This window comes from Protopterus annectens, chromosome 8.part0, assembly GCF_019279795.1.
Source record: "Protopterus annectens isolate FY-2018-M chromosome 8.part0, PAN1.0, whole genome shotgun sequence".
Lineage (NCBI taxonomy): Eukaryota > Metazoa > Chordata > Ceratodontiformes > Protopteridae > Protopterus > Protopterus annectens.
Genome location: NC_056741.1, coordinates 1,336,389,519 through 1,336,404,977, shown reverse-complemented (window position 1 = coordinate 1,336,404,977; position 15,459 = coordinate 1,336,389,519). Strand labels below are relative to the sequence as shown.

At 39.5% G+C, this 15,459-nt stretch overlaps 1 protein-coding gene across 1 annotated transcript in view; it reads left to right on the top strand.

Moving 5' to 3' along the window:
• The window catches only part of CEP95 (centrosomal protein 95), a 1,662,476-nt gene that overhangs the window by 274,416 nt on the left and 1,372,601 nt on the right, over positions 1-15,459 (top strand). The window lies entirely within an intron of this gene.

Genomic DNA, 15,459 nt, shown 5'->3' with positions numbered 1-15,459 from the left:
CGATTTTAATCGTGAAAGAGCTTACTGTTTTGTAATACATTTTTTACCTTGAGGCTGTGTATTTCGTTTGGAATCTGTACTTTGTACCTAATACCGGATTTATTCCACTACTGAGCTTGCTCTAATCTGTTAATTTCCAGAACCTACCCTTATTCTTCCTGTTCTTATAGTTCTGGAGGCTGTTTTTGTCAAAGCATTTAACTTGCTTGACAGCCAACCTGCTGCCCTCAAGAAAGCAGGTAGGTTGTTATAAAGTTCCTCATTGTTTTAAGTTTTTATACACGCATCACAGGCCTAATCCAGCAGGTATTGATTTAGTAAATCTAACTGCTGTTAAACATTTTGTTAATACTAATACCTCTCATTCAGACAAGGATGGCAGGACTTTTCATAGATTTGAGGAAAATGTTTATTCTTCTGCAACACTTGTTTTTAGGATTCTCAGCTGTGAAACTCGTATGTTAAAGTTTGTTTGTCTCCTTTGAGAATATGAAGACTATTTTTACATCTTATTCCTCTCCTGAGTAGAAATATGTTTTGTGTAATTTGGTTGCTTCTGTGTCCTTAGTGGTTGCCAGTTGTTTGAAATGTTCATAAGATTCTCCTGTTGCCAAGTTCATGTTTGCTGCCACTGGCCCTGTTATGAGGAGATTTGCTTGCTTGTGTTCTCAAGATCTCCCAGATGTCATTAATGAAATTTTGAGTTCTCCCTTTGATAAAGACTTAGTTTTCTGTACAATCTGCTGCAGAAGTCGTTCAGAAGTGTGATGAGAGAGGTAAGCTGATTCAAGAGATCTCTCAAATTTATCATGCCTGCCACAAATTTTGCAAAGGGATGTACCACTCCCCAGTGGCGGCTGGTGACTTCAAATCAAAGGGGGGCTGCAGGAGACAGCTGAATGGGTGGGGTCAAGGGGAAGGGGTGTGGCCAACTAGAAAGGGGAGGAGCTATGCTCAGAACCACAAAAACTAACTTTAATTAAATACGCTGCCCTGGGTGGCAAACCATCATTATGAGAGTCCAATCAAGACAAAAATAAGTGTAGAAGAATAAAAATATTTCAATGCATTGGCTGCATGACAGCTTACTTAATATCTAGATGGAAACAAAAGGTTGTGAGGCATGAAAAAATAAATTACTTTTTAAATACATTACTAGAATGCCAGTCAAAGTCAAGTACAAGAAAAACCAGAAGCACTCAACTCAAACCACTTCTCCTTGCACTGCAGTTCTAATTATAATTTATATTCAGCTTTATTAAAGTACCAAGTAACATGCTGAAAGTAGAAATCTCTGTGATGCCCCCACTTGTAAAAATGTTTCTTATCCAAAAAAGACCTGCTGCCTGACAACTATCTACTTGTTTCATGGGGAAAATATGTAAGTACAAAATGAAAAGCAAACAAGAAGCAAGCTCAAGATACATTGCTTAAAGGATTACTGTACAGGTTATGGACCACACATGATCACTGGCATTCTGTTTAGTTTACGGGTAAAGTCTGTAGAGATGACTGGAAGTCTCCAACAAGTGTAATGAGCTTTTTAAAATAATGGAATCCTGTCCTTTAATACCCAAGGCTTATACATTGTCTAGACAAGTATTCTCTGCATGGCAACAACAGAAAGGCTTTCAATGTTGGCAATTCTTTAACAGTATGCTTATTAAAGCTTACTTGCATCTTACGATCTCAGACAAGCTTACCTTATGGTCATTAAAGCATTGCTACTTAAACACAGAGCAACAGGCACTTTGAGTAATAAGCATAAATCAAAAGTACAAAAATATGACAGAAACCAGACCTTTCTGCAAAATCAAGGACAGATAAAAAGCCACTGTAGTACTTGTGTCTACCTTGGATAGGGGGGGGACACTGCACATTTACACTGCATAACTACTCCTTGCCTTGCTTGGACACATCCAGAGTCACTACATGGTGGAGTGGGGTGCAACAAGTATGTCACAATTTGAAATGTCTCTGGCTGACTGTGATGGCACTGACACATTTGTCATACCTCTCAACCTCAGAGTAAAAAATCTGGACAAAGCCATACACAGAAGTGGGACAAATGCCCAAAAATAAGGACAATTTTTAAATATTGCCCTAATAAACTTAGAAAGATAATAGAATAGGTCTTACATTAGTATGACTTTTCTGAAGGGTATAAAATCTGAAACTCAAATGTCTGTCATTATTTTCTAACTTCAGTCTTTAGTGATTTGTCACTAATTTGCCAAAAAACACAATTTTATGAAAAATGGACCAAATGTGATGCAAAAATATAAAATAGCCACACAATACAGCTGGGAACCTGTCAAAGAATGGACACTAATATTAGTACTGCTAACTTAAGCAGCTGACAAAATAAAAGAATCTACATGCATTTCAAGTAATCTATAACTTTGATTATTACAGTTATTTCTTAATTGTAAACCCTCCATGTTTTCTTCCAAAATTGCTATTTTGCGGAGGGATTATTAGGGGGAAGAGCAACATTTTGAGCCAAAATCGGGGACAGTTGAGAGGTTGGCTATGCCTAATTCTATAAAGCAATTTATTTGCATGTGCCTCTCAACCTGTTAATGCAGTAAATCTGAACAAGGCCAAATATATTGGGGGAACATATAAACAGTACTAAAAATTGCTCTTGTATAAATTGAGACAGTTGATAGAATAACAGTTCTTACTTTAGCATCCATTTTTCTGAAGGTTATGAAGTCTGAAACTCCGTGTATCATTATTTAGTGACTTAATTTCTAAATGGTTTGCCAGAAAACTACAAATTTTATGAAGAACAAACCAAAAATAAGAAGCAAAAATCTATTCATTCTTTGAAAATCTGGACAGTTGGGAAGTATAGTTCAGCTGGGCCTGTCTGAGTTTGCTGCCCTTCCCCCCTGACCATAAGCACTAATGTGCATACTGCTTTACTTCTATGATGAGTTGGACTTCATTTGAAAGTTTTATTTTGTATTTTACAGCACAAACACTAAGTCATCTACTAAACAAAGCAATGCAGTCTCACAATGAAAACTTAGCATTAAAACTTCTCTGCCCTTGAAACTCACATTCATTGAAACAGCATTGAAACCCACATTCAAAGAAAATACATTTTGCCAGTGGCAGATAAAGATTAATTTTGGGCTGTTTTCAAATCTTAGGCCCCTTGCATATGAAACATACATGTGCTGTTTGATGCACCTTCCTCATTGTACTAAAATATATTCCTTGTACAATATATTACAGTTGTTAGAGGGCATTTTAAATTTGTTTTGAATATTTTTCCAGTAAGCTATGAAACAAAATGCATGCACCCATAATGACAAAACTGCCCAGTTCAGAACATTTATCATAAAAGTCTACTCAGACTTCTACAGTCCACCATTATCAATAAATATGCACAATTCTACAGTCCACCATTATCAGTAAATATGCACAATTCTACAGTCCACCATTATCAGTAAATATGCACAATTCTACAGTCCACCATTATCAGTAAATATGCACAATTCTACAGTCCACCATTATCAGTAAATATGCACTATTCTACAGTCCATTATCAGTAAATATGCACTATCTCTGAAGAAGTAAAAGTCATCTAAATAATTCCACATTAAAGAAATCTGTAACTAATGAAGAGGTTGCTGCTAGCAAACACCTTTATATTGCATGGTTTCATCGAAAAATAAAGTGCCTGTTGCCCCTCAGGAATAAATTGCCTATATTACATTAAAAAAATTATAAGCTAGTAATATTGCAAGAGGAAATGGATGGCAAACTGATAACGGACTCATAGGTAGTATCTCCACCAAGGAGAACATTCTCAGTATAGCAGCATCCACCCCTTGTGGGAGTAGAACCCATAGCCTTCTGCATCAAAGGCAAGTACACAACCTGTTGTGCTATTAACAAGGCAAACCAACTTCACTTAAGCAACACTAAACTTCTGTTCCCCTGCAGCTCTCAGCTCCTTGTAAATTCTACTCAATACTCAACTTTGCAGCACAAGAAGACTGGAAAAAGCCAAAATGTATTGGGGGGGGGTCAAAACCCCAAAAACCAGGGACACAAACATTGTTTGTATAATCTTGGAAAGTTGCTAGAACCATACATTTTACTGCCAAGCTCCCTGTGCAAAACAGTCAGAGCAACATACCACTATGCCAAATCAGCTGCTTTGTAAAAGAGGAAGACTGAAACTTAAATGGCTATCATTTAGTGAATTCAGTTCTCACCATAGCTGTCAACCTCTTAGCACAAAACACCTGGACAAACCCAGTAATGAGGGAATACATCCCTCAAACATTCAGTGAATTCAGTTCTTGCCATAGCTGTCAACCTTAGCACAAAAAACCTGGATGAAGCCAATAATGGGGGAATACAGTCCCAAAAATAGGGACAAATTTCAAATATTCATCTTATAAACTTAGAAAATTGCTAGAATAAAAGGTTGTGTTACGGTTGTGTTACTATGTATTTTCTGAAGAACATGAAGTCTAAAATTCAAATGCCTGTCAATTTTACTGCTGACAGAATAAAAACAATTTTCAGCAGAGACCCAGGGAGAAATACTGCAGACACGTCTTTGTAAAATGACAGGGCACCAGAGCAAATCCACACAAACACAGGGAGGAGATGCAGACTCCACACAGAAGGCACCCCAGCCAAGAATCAAACCAGAAAACCTATAGCTGTGAGGCAGCAATACTACCACTGCACCATCAAATATGCAAGGACTTAAACATTCAGAAACCTGAAGTCTGAAATTCAAATGCCTGTCAATTTTATTTAACATTTGTTAATCAGGACAGTCTGACTTGGAACAAAAAAAAAAAAATTCAGCAGAGGCCCAGGAAGAAATAATGCAGACATGTCTTTGTAGCATGGGAGGACACAAAAGCAAACCCACACAAACAGAGAGAGAAGATAAAGACCCCACAAAGAAGGCACCCCAGCCAAGAAGCAAACCAGAGAACCTGCAGCTGTGAGGCAACAATGCTACCACTGCACCATCAAATATCAAGCATTGCAACATTTACAAACCACAGATATTATGAGGAACAGATCAGATCAAATATGAGGCAAAAATCTGCAGTTTTCTTTTTACAAATGGTGGTGGGTAGGGAATTCAGGTCTTTAACACCTGCATACAAGGTACAGGGTTCAAGCCTGAGGGATTTCCTACCACACACACACCTCTAGTAGCAAACCACAAAAATTAAATATACTGCACTGGGTGCCAAACAGTCGTCATGAGAGTCCAATCAAGACAAAATGAAGTGTAAAAGTATAAAAATATTTCAATGCATTGGCTGCATGACAGTTTAATATCTAGATGGAAACAAAAAAGGTTGTGAGGCATGAAAAAATAAATTACTTTTTTTTAAATACATTAATGGAATGCCAGTCAAAATCAAGTATGAGAAAAACAAGCAGCACTCAACTCAAACCACTTCTTGCACTGCAGTTCTAATTATAATTTATATTCAGCTTTATTAAAGTAACAAGTAGCATGCTGAAAGTAGAAATCTCTGATGCCCCCACTTGTAAAAATGTTCCTTATCCAAAAAAAGACCTGCTGCCTGATATCTACTTGTTTCATGGGGAAAACATGATCAAAGTAAAAAATGAAAAGCAAATGAAATAAGCTCAAGATACATTGCTTAAAAGGATTACTGTACAGGTTATGGACCACGCAATTGGCATTCGGTTTACGGGTAAAGCCTGCAGAGATGACTGGAAGTCTCCAAGTGTAATGAGACTCTTAAAATAATGTAATTCTGTCCTTTATTACAAATACTGGCATATGCATTTCAATACCCAAGGCTTATACATTATCTAGTTAAGTATTCTCTACATGGCAACAGAAAGGCTTTCAGTGTTGGCAATTCTTTAACAGTATGCTTATTAAAGCTTACTTGCATCTTGCAATTTCAGCCAAGCTTACCTGATGGTCATTAAAGTATTGCTACTTAAACACAGAGCAACAGGCACTTTGAGTAATAAGCATAAATCAACAGTACAAAAAATATGACAGAAACCAGACCATTCTGTAAAAATCGAGGACAGATGAAAAGCCACTCTAGTACTTGTGTCTACCTTGGATGGGTGGGATTTTCTGCACATTTACACTGCATAACTACTCCTTGCCTTGCTTCGACACATCCAGAGTCACTACATGGGGGAGTGGGGTATAACAAGTATGTCACAGTTTGAAATGTCTCTGGCTGACTTGTGATGGCCCTGACACATTTGTCATACCTGTCAACCTCAGAGCAAGAAATCTGGACAAAGCCATACAAAGAAATGGGACAAAGGCCCAAAAATAAGGACAATTTTTAAAATATTGCTCTTATAAACTTAGAAAGCTAATAGAGGTCTTGCATTAGTATGAATTTTCTGAATGGTATGAAATCTGAAACTCAAATGTCTGTCATTGTTTTCTAACTTCAGTCTTTAATTATTTGTCACTAATTTGCCAACAAAACACAATTTTATGAAAAATGGACCAAAAATGTGATGTAAAAATATAAAATAGCAACACAATACAGCTGGGAACCTGTCAAAGAAGGGACACTTTAATATTAGTACTGCTAACTTGAGCAGCTGACAAAATAAAATAATCTACATGCATTTCTGAAATAAAAGTAATCTGTTTATTACAGTTATTTATTAATTATAAACCCTCCATGTTTTCTTCAAAAATTGCTATTTTGCGGAGGGATCATTAGGGAAAGAGCAACATTTTGAGTCAAAATCACGGACAGTTCAGAGGTTTGGCTATGCCTAATTCTATAAAGCAATTTATTTGCATGTACCTCTCAACCTGTTAATGCAATAAATCTGGACAAGGCCAAATATATTGGGGGAACATATAAACAGTACTAAAAATTGCCCTTCTATAAACTGTGACAGTTGATAGAACAGGTCTTACTTTAGCATGCATTTTTCTGAAGGTTATGAAGTCTGAAACTAGTGTGTCATTATTTAGTGACTTAATTCCTAAATGATTTGCCAGAAAACCACAAATTTTATGAGGAACAAACCAAAAATGAGAAGCAAAAAATCTATTTATTCTTTGAAAATCTGGAAAGTTGGGAGGTATAGTTCAGCTGGGGCTGTCTAAGTTTGCCGCCCTTCCCCCTCACAAAACCATGGTCGAATGGAGCCTCCCTGCAGCCATTCCAATGATCCATTACTTTGCTATTTCACTCCATTTACCATAAACACTAATGTGCATACTGATTTACTTCTATGATGATTTGAACTTCATTTGAAAGTTTTATTTTGCATTTTACAGCACAAACACTAAGACATCTGCTAAACAAACTTGGCATTAAACCTTCTCTGCCCTTGAAACTCACATTCATTGAAACAACGTTAAAACCCACATTCAAAGAAAATACATTTTACCCGTGGCAGATAAAAATTAATTCTGGGCTGTTTTCAAATCATAGGCCCCTTGCATATGAAACATACATGTGCTCTTTGATACACCTTCCTATTGCTTTGAACATTTTTCCAGTAAACAATGAAACAAAACTGTCCAATTCAGAGCATTTCCATCATAAAAGTCTACTCAGACTTCTACAGTCCACTCTTATCAGTAAATATGCACATTTCTACAGTCCACCATTATCAGTAAATATGCACAATCTCTGAAGTAGTAAAAAAAGGTCATCTAAATAATTCCACGTTAAATAAATCTGTAATGAAGAGGTTGGTGCTAGCAATCACCTTTATATTTCATGGTTTCATCGAAAAATAAAGTGTCTGATGCCCCTGTGGAATAAATTGCCTAAATTACATTAAAAATAAGCTAGTAATATTGCAATAAGAAATGGATGTCAAACTGATAACAGGCTCATAGTTAGTATCTTAATTTTCAGTACGGCAGCATTCACCCCTTATGGGAGTAGAACCAACAACCTTCTGCATCAAAAGCAAGTACACAACCTTTTGTGCTATTAGCAATGTGAGCTGCCTTAGCATAATCAGCACTAAACTTCTCTTCCCCTGCAGCTCTCAGCTCCTTGTAAAATCTACTCAATACTCAACTGCACCTCAACTTCGCAGCACAAGAAGTCTGGAGAAAGCCAAATTTATTGGGGTGGGTCAAAAGGGCAAAAACCAGGGACACATTAAACATTGCTTGTATAATCTTGGAAAGCTGCTAGAATAAAATGCTGTGTTACCACCATACATTTTACTGCCAAGGTCCCTGTGCAAAAGAGTCAGAACAACATACCACTATGCCAAATCACTTGCTTTGTGAAAAAAAATGCTGTTACCACCGTACATTTTACTGCCAAGGTCCCTGTGCAAAACAGTCAAGAGCAACATACCACTACGCCAAATCAGCTGCTTTGTGAAAGAGAGGAAGACTGAAACTTAAATGGCTATCATTTAATGAATTCAGTTCTCACCATAGCTGTCAACCTCTTAGCACAAAACACCTGGACAAACCCAGTAATGAGGGAATACAGCCCTCAAACATATTCAGTGAATTCAGTTCTTGCCATAGCTGTCAACCTTGGCACAAAAACCTGGACAAAGCCACTAACAGGGTATTACAGTCCAAAAATAAGGACAAATTTCAAATAGCCATCTTATAAACATAAAAAATTGCTATAATAAAAGGTTGTGTTACTATATATTTATTGCTAGAATAAAACGTTGTTTTACTATGTATTTTCTGAAGAATATGAAGTCTGAAATTCAAATGCCTGTCAATTTTACTTCTGACGGAACAAAAACAATTTTCAGCAGAGGCCCAGGGAGAAATACTGTAGACGCATGTCTTTGTAAAATGGCAGGACACCAGAGCAAATCCACACAAACACAGGGATAAGATGCAGACTCCACACAGAAGGCACCCCAGCCAAGAATCAAACCAGAAAACCTATAGCTGTGAGGCAATAATACTGCCACTGCACCATCAAATATGTAAGGAACTAAACATTCAGAAACCTGAAGTCTGAAATTCAAATGCCTGTCAATTTTATTTAACATTTGTTAATCAGGACAGTCTGACTTGGAACAAAAAAAACAATTCTCAGCAGAGGGCCAGGAAGAAATAATGCAGACATGTCTTTGTAACATGGGAGGACACAAAAGCAAACCCACACAAACACAGGGAGAAGATACAGACCCCCCCCCACAAAGAAGGCACCCCAGCCAAGAAGCAAACCTGAGAACCTGCAGCTGTGAGGCAACAATGCTACCACTGCACCATCAAATATCAAGCATTGCAACATTTATAAACCACAGATATTATGAGGAACAGATCAGATCAAATATGAGGCAAAAATCTGCAATTTTTTTTACAAATGGTGGTGGGTAGGGAATTCAGGTCTTTAACACCTGCATACAAGGTACAGGGTTCAAGCCTGATGTATTCCCTACCACAGCACCAGGGGCATTTTCACACACACACACACACACACACACACACACACACACACTCACTCACTTACCTGGTCCTGTAGTAAATCCCTGTCCGCAGAACCACCATTAAATCCAGGTCCCTGTCCACAAAACCCCCGATGAGTGTAGCTGAAAAACCCGTGCAAATCTGACCTTGCCCGTCGCGAGATCTTCCCCTACAGCAAGCTCCAATCCAGACCCGAGATCCTTCTCCTGACTGCCGACCTTGCAGTCTGACCCCGATGCGTTTCCCCAGCGAGTTCCCAGGCAGTCGCAGTTTAAAATTGCATAGACTTGTGGGAGCGCTCCTGTTCACGTGTCTCAATCAGGATTGCTGCTGAGACAATCTGCGCATGCTCCATGCTCCAGACTGTCTCAGCAGCAGTCTGGACTAGTGCGCATGCGCGAAGTCCGCAAAATTTTTAAAATATTTTTTTTCTTGTTTTTTTCTTGTTTTTTTCTTTTTATTTTATTTATTTTGTTAGTTTGAAGTTGAGGGGGCTGCAGTCCAATAGCACGGGCCGCCCCTGCTACTCCGCCTACATCCTCCTTTATAAATCAAAATAAACAGACCCAGCAAGCTGCTAGTAAGAAAATTAAAAGCAGTGACAGGGAGGTTCCAAAAAGAAAGCAGTAACCCTCCCCCCAGAACAAAGAACAGTTTAATGAGTCTGCATGTCTATATGACACACTTCTATCCTCCCTCCCATCCTGGTAGTCCTTTAATCCTTCCAGAAAGTCTAAAACTCCATTTCTGTCTTTGTCAACAGTTTTTCAGACAGATGGGTTCTGAGAGTAGTCTGTTGAGTTTACACACTGCATTCCCCACATCCAATTAGACCAAATTCTTCTTTTCTGTAAAGTAATTCACATATACTCTTTGAGGGAGTGAGAGTGGTAGAAGCTGTCCCTCCTTCTCAGCTCAGAGAAGAGTTTTTTTTATTCAAGTATGTTTTTGGTGCCAGAGAAAGTGTTCTATAATTTCTGGGCTTTTGTGATGGTGTCAAAATGCTGTTATTTCACAGCTTATTAGCCCTTATTCCCCATTTGAATTTTCTAATAATCTTAGATTTATAAGATGCATATAGTCAGATTTCAGTAGATCCAGATTATATATATTTTTTAAAGATTTTCTTTGCCTGCATCATATTATCAGTTCTTTGCATTGCCTTTTGGTCTAGCCACTGCTCCTAGGGTATTCACATAGTTTCTAGTTCCAGGGATAACCTATTGCATACTGCAAAGTGCATAACTTGCTTATATTTTCCTGAGTCTTTTGCAGTGTGTCTGGAATCTCTCACTTGAGTAATTGATCTCATACACAGGCTAGGGTTCCAGGAGAACTTACAAAAGTCTTGTTTGACTCCTTTCTACAGGATTGTTTTCCTGAGTTGTCTCCTGAGTTGTCTGTCTGACACCTCTGTTCAAAAAGCATTTCTTCCAAAGGAAAATGTAGATCTGTAGTTGGATATTTTGCAGAGATTTTCAACTTGTAGTCTGTTGTCTCAACAAAGCCATGGTGGTGCAGCGGTAGCATTGTTGCCTCACAGCAAGAGGTTCTCCTGTTCGATTGTTGGCTGGAGCGCCTTCTGTGTGGAGTCTGCATGTCCTCCCCGCGGTCGAGTTGCATTTGAAAGACATGCACGAAATGGGCGTGCCTTCGTTGAAGGTTGGGCGTCGAGCTGGCACCTCGGCACTGTAAAAATCTACTGCCAATCAATAGCGGACCGGAGCTCCACTGTGGTGACCCCTAACCGGGAAAAGCCAAAAGGACAAAAAATTTGCTGTCTCAACAAGGGAATTCCTCAGGATTTTGGGTCTCATGGGCATATATGATTCTCATGATACCTCTTGCAAGACTCACTTGAGAAAAACTTAGTGATAAACTCCATATGGTCCCAACATCAACATCGCCTGACACTTCCGGCCCACTTTTGGGGATTGTGAAAAGGAGGGTAATTTGGTGTAGAGAGACCATTTCTCAGAATCCAGGTCTCCCCTTCGCCCTTTTAGCTCCAGCACAGTTGGTCACAATAGAAGCCTCAGATTTGCTTGAGGAAGACTATCTATGGGAATAAAAAATGCAGGGTCTTTGTGCATTTTGGTCTGTCGTTTGTGTTTCAGACATAAAAGAGATGGGTGCACATGTAAATGTTCTCTGTTCTCTTAATTATTTATGTTCTTCAGGACCTCTTCAGGTTTACGGATGATATGGTGGTGTGGTACATCACCAAGGGGAAACCTGATCTTATTCTCTGTGTCGACTAGTCATGTCATGGTAGCCTAGGATATAGCTCTTCAGCACATTCTCACTCTTCAGACATCTTGTATACCATCAGAGCAAAGTTGTGTGACAGACAAGCTGAGCAGGGCCAGGAAAGACGCTCACAAATGGAAATCAAATCAGAGAGTCTTCCCGGAATTGACCCATCTGTGTGAAACTCTTCAAATAGATATTTTTTAGCCTCCACTTGCAAAATCAGTTAGAAAGTACTCCAGGACTACATGCAAGACTGCCTGAAAGATGTTATTTTTCTTTTCCATGGTGAAGAATGTTACAATATGCTTTTCTACTCTTTCCACTAATATCCAAGGTCATTCTTCCCAAAGATCTTTGTGGTGACTCCCTTCTAGCTCAAGCAATATTGGTTCTCTCTTTCTTTGGAAATGGCCAGGTGTAATTGCCACAAACTTCCTTACAGACTGCCCTGTTCCTCTGTATTCTTCTCACTGCCTAACTTCTTCCATTCTCTTCTCTGTGCCTGTTTTCCTGTACTTTCAGTCTTGCTAACTTCCATTTTGACCTTTCCATTCCTTACTACTCACTTTATCTTATTTCTTCATTCTAAATCATTGCCATACTTGAAATATTCCATTCTTAACTAGCATTATTATAATACTATTTCTAATTTATTATAAGTGTTTAAACTGAAAATATTCTGTCCCACTGTAGAGCTTGTAATAATAATGATCACTATATTGTCTTTTGTTACTGTGGAGCTTGCCTTCTGTGCCTCCACTGAAAATGGGCAACTGCCCAGTCGGACTTTCCCAGAATGCAAATATCAATAAATAAAGACTGGATATACTCGAACAAGACCAGGGGTTGTGATGCATTCCACCCCCAAACAACTGCAATGGACTGCCTGAATGATAAAATTCTAATACCTTTTAAGCAACTTTTTTATGAGGACATGTAGCAGGTATTGAAGGAGACTAGAAAACTTGATACTAGAAAATCATGAATTGATAAATGGGAAAAGGTTTTCTAGTTGGTGCCTAGAAAAGAACAAACACGCATTCAGGGTTGGTGTTTCTCTGGATATTCTTCGTGTTTCACTGTTGCAGTCATTACATTTGGGTAATCTGCTGGCAGGTTGCCCTCAGTCGGCCTGATTAACAAAGTCTTGGGTCCTGCGTCGGTTGCTGTCCCTTCTTCCATGACGTCAGATCATCAGGGGTATAAAACATGCAGCCGATACCATTACATCAGTCTTTCTTGCCATGCGGTGCCCGAAGCAGAAGCAGTTTGCAAGTGCCGGTCGGCCGACTCCTGAAATTTTCATTTTCGAGTTTCGGAACCAAAGTCTTCAACTTAAAGCTAAATACCCCGTTGGGGAAACTTTTTCTTGCTCCTTACCGATGTCAGTAAAAGTTAATAATTGCATTACTTGAGGGAAGCAAATACCTCATAAAGATTTTTATTTGTACTGTATTCCTTGCCTAGGCCTTGACCACGACGTACCTTGCTGTTGGTTTTATGCTTTATTTAATCAGCGCACTGTCCGTCGTCGGTACATTTTTGCCCCTAAATATTTCGGTTCTCAGTTTATTTATCCAGAAATTACATCAGTTAGCCATCCGACTAGCAGAATTCCAAAAAAAAAAATACAAAGAAAAAGACAGAGACAGGCTGTCGAGGTCCAAAACAACTGCCGACGGTTCTCCTAAGCCAGTCGCCAGTTCGCCGGTACTCAGTGAGGTGCTTTTGCAGCCCCTGATACCTGCTACTTCTGACTCGCAGGCCTCTACTGAGACCCATTCGGAGTCCGGTATGTCGTGAGATGCTTCACCTATGGAACCCGCGGATGTCTCTACTTTGGATGGATCCGGAGCTGCTGTGCAGGCACCGGCTTCTGAGGGTGTATTCAGGCCTACAGACTTGCATATTAAACCGACTCCACCTTCTATTCTAAGGCCTAAATCTCTATCTATGTCTAAAAAATCGACACCCAGGCCACATGTTCAGGCCCCTATGCCTAAAAAACAAATTATCAAAATGGCTGAAGATCTTATTACTCTAATCAGGGGTAGTCAACCCCCTCCTAAGAGGCCTAGGACTGAACTTGACTATGAATCTTCTGATCAGGACTCTGTTTCTTCTAATTCTTCCAATGACCTGGATTTGTCCTTTCCTACTTATGAGGATTCTGATGCAGAGGATTCCATTCCCTCTGCCCCCCGAGGACATTTCTTTTGGGGAAACTTTACATACCTTAAGGGAACATTTCCACTGGGAAAGTCAGGCATTTTCTGAATCTAAAAAGAGGCTTAGGGATTTCCTCCTTCTACCTCAGCATAGGCCTTTGGCTATACCTCCTGTACTAGACATTGTTGATGATGTGTTTTCAGAATCCAGTATGGCCCCTGATTCCCTGCCTCTGGCTCCTAGTAAGCCTAACCGATACTACAAGGTTCCTGAGTCCCACAAGTTCCTTTTCAAAAATCCTGTTGCAGACCCAGAAACCATTTCTCAGGGGCCCAAGGGCATTAAGGCTTCTACTGCTAAAAATCCTACCCCTTCTGATAGAGACTCCAGGGCGCTGGATAGATGGGGTAAAAAGGTTTATACTTCTGCAACCTTGGCAATCAGGGCTATAAACTGCCAATGTCATATGCTAAAATATCAACAGCATGTTATGGAACTGCTTAAACAGAAAATGATGTTGATTTCTGACAGTGTGGAAAATAAGGATTTACAGGATTTATTGCATTCAGCTGAACAAGTTGGAAAACATACTTTGCAATGTGGTTTTGATTCTTTAGAGGCCTCTTGCAGGGCTGCTGTTACTGGGTCTGTGCTTAAAAGGCATGCTTGGCTTAAGGAGCAATCTCTGCCTGATCATGTTAAAGCAAAATTGTTGGATGCTCCTTTAAATCAGGACCACCTGTTTGGCAATAAGGCTGAAGAAGTTCTAAAAAAGATGGCAGATGAAGCTAAATCTATGCAAACTGTGAAAGATTTCTTACAAGTGCCACCTCCAAGATTTAGTAGGCACTGGCCTACTAATAATTGGTCCTTTTCAGCTCCTTCCAGATCCACTCAAGCAAACCCAGACACACCAAAAGCTCCAGGTTTCAGTCCCAAGGGGCTCTCGGAACTAAGCAATGGGGGGCCTCCACTTCCAAATCTGGAAATAAGACACCCCCCTATGGTAAACAGTCTCAATGACTTTCCTTTAAAATTACCAAGCATTTACCTTTTAGCCGCCCCTTTGGGGGGAAAGATTGCTCTTCATGCAAAAAAAACTGGGAGCTCATAACCCAGGACAAATGGGTTTTAAATATAGTGTCCCAAGGATACAGATTTCATTTCCACACGTTGCCAACTCCAAACGGATGGCCAGACCTGCCCCCAAATTAGTGAGCAGAGGTTCAGAAACAAGTACTTTCCCTCTTAAACATGGGGGCTATTCAACCGGTACCAGAAGAGGAAAAGGACAAGGTTTCTATTACAGGCTTTTCCTGGTACCCAGAAAAGACAAATCATGGCGTCCAGTTCTGGACCTGTCTACTCTAAACACCTTTCTGGGCATTCCAAAATTCAAGATACTGACTCTTCACCAGTTACTTCCTATGCTAGGCAAGGATGCCTGGTTGGCAACTCTAGATTTAAAAGAAGCTTACCTGCATATCCCAATTAGGGAATCTTGCAGAAGATACCTACGCTTCAAAGCAGGTTCCTTGCATTATCAGTTCTCTGCACTGCCCTTTGGCTTGTCTACTGCCCCCAGGGTATTCACAAAGTGCCTT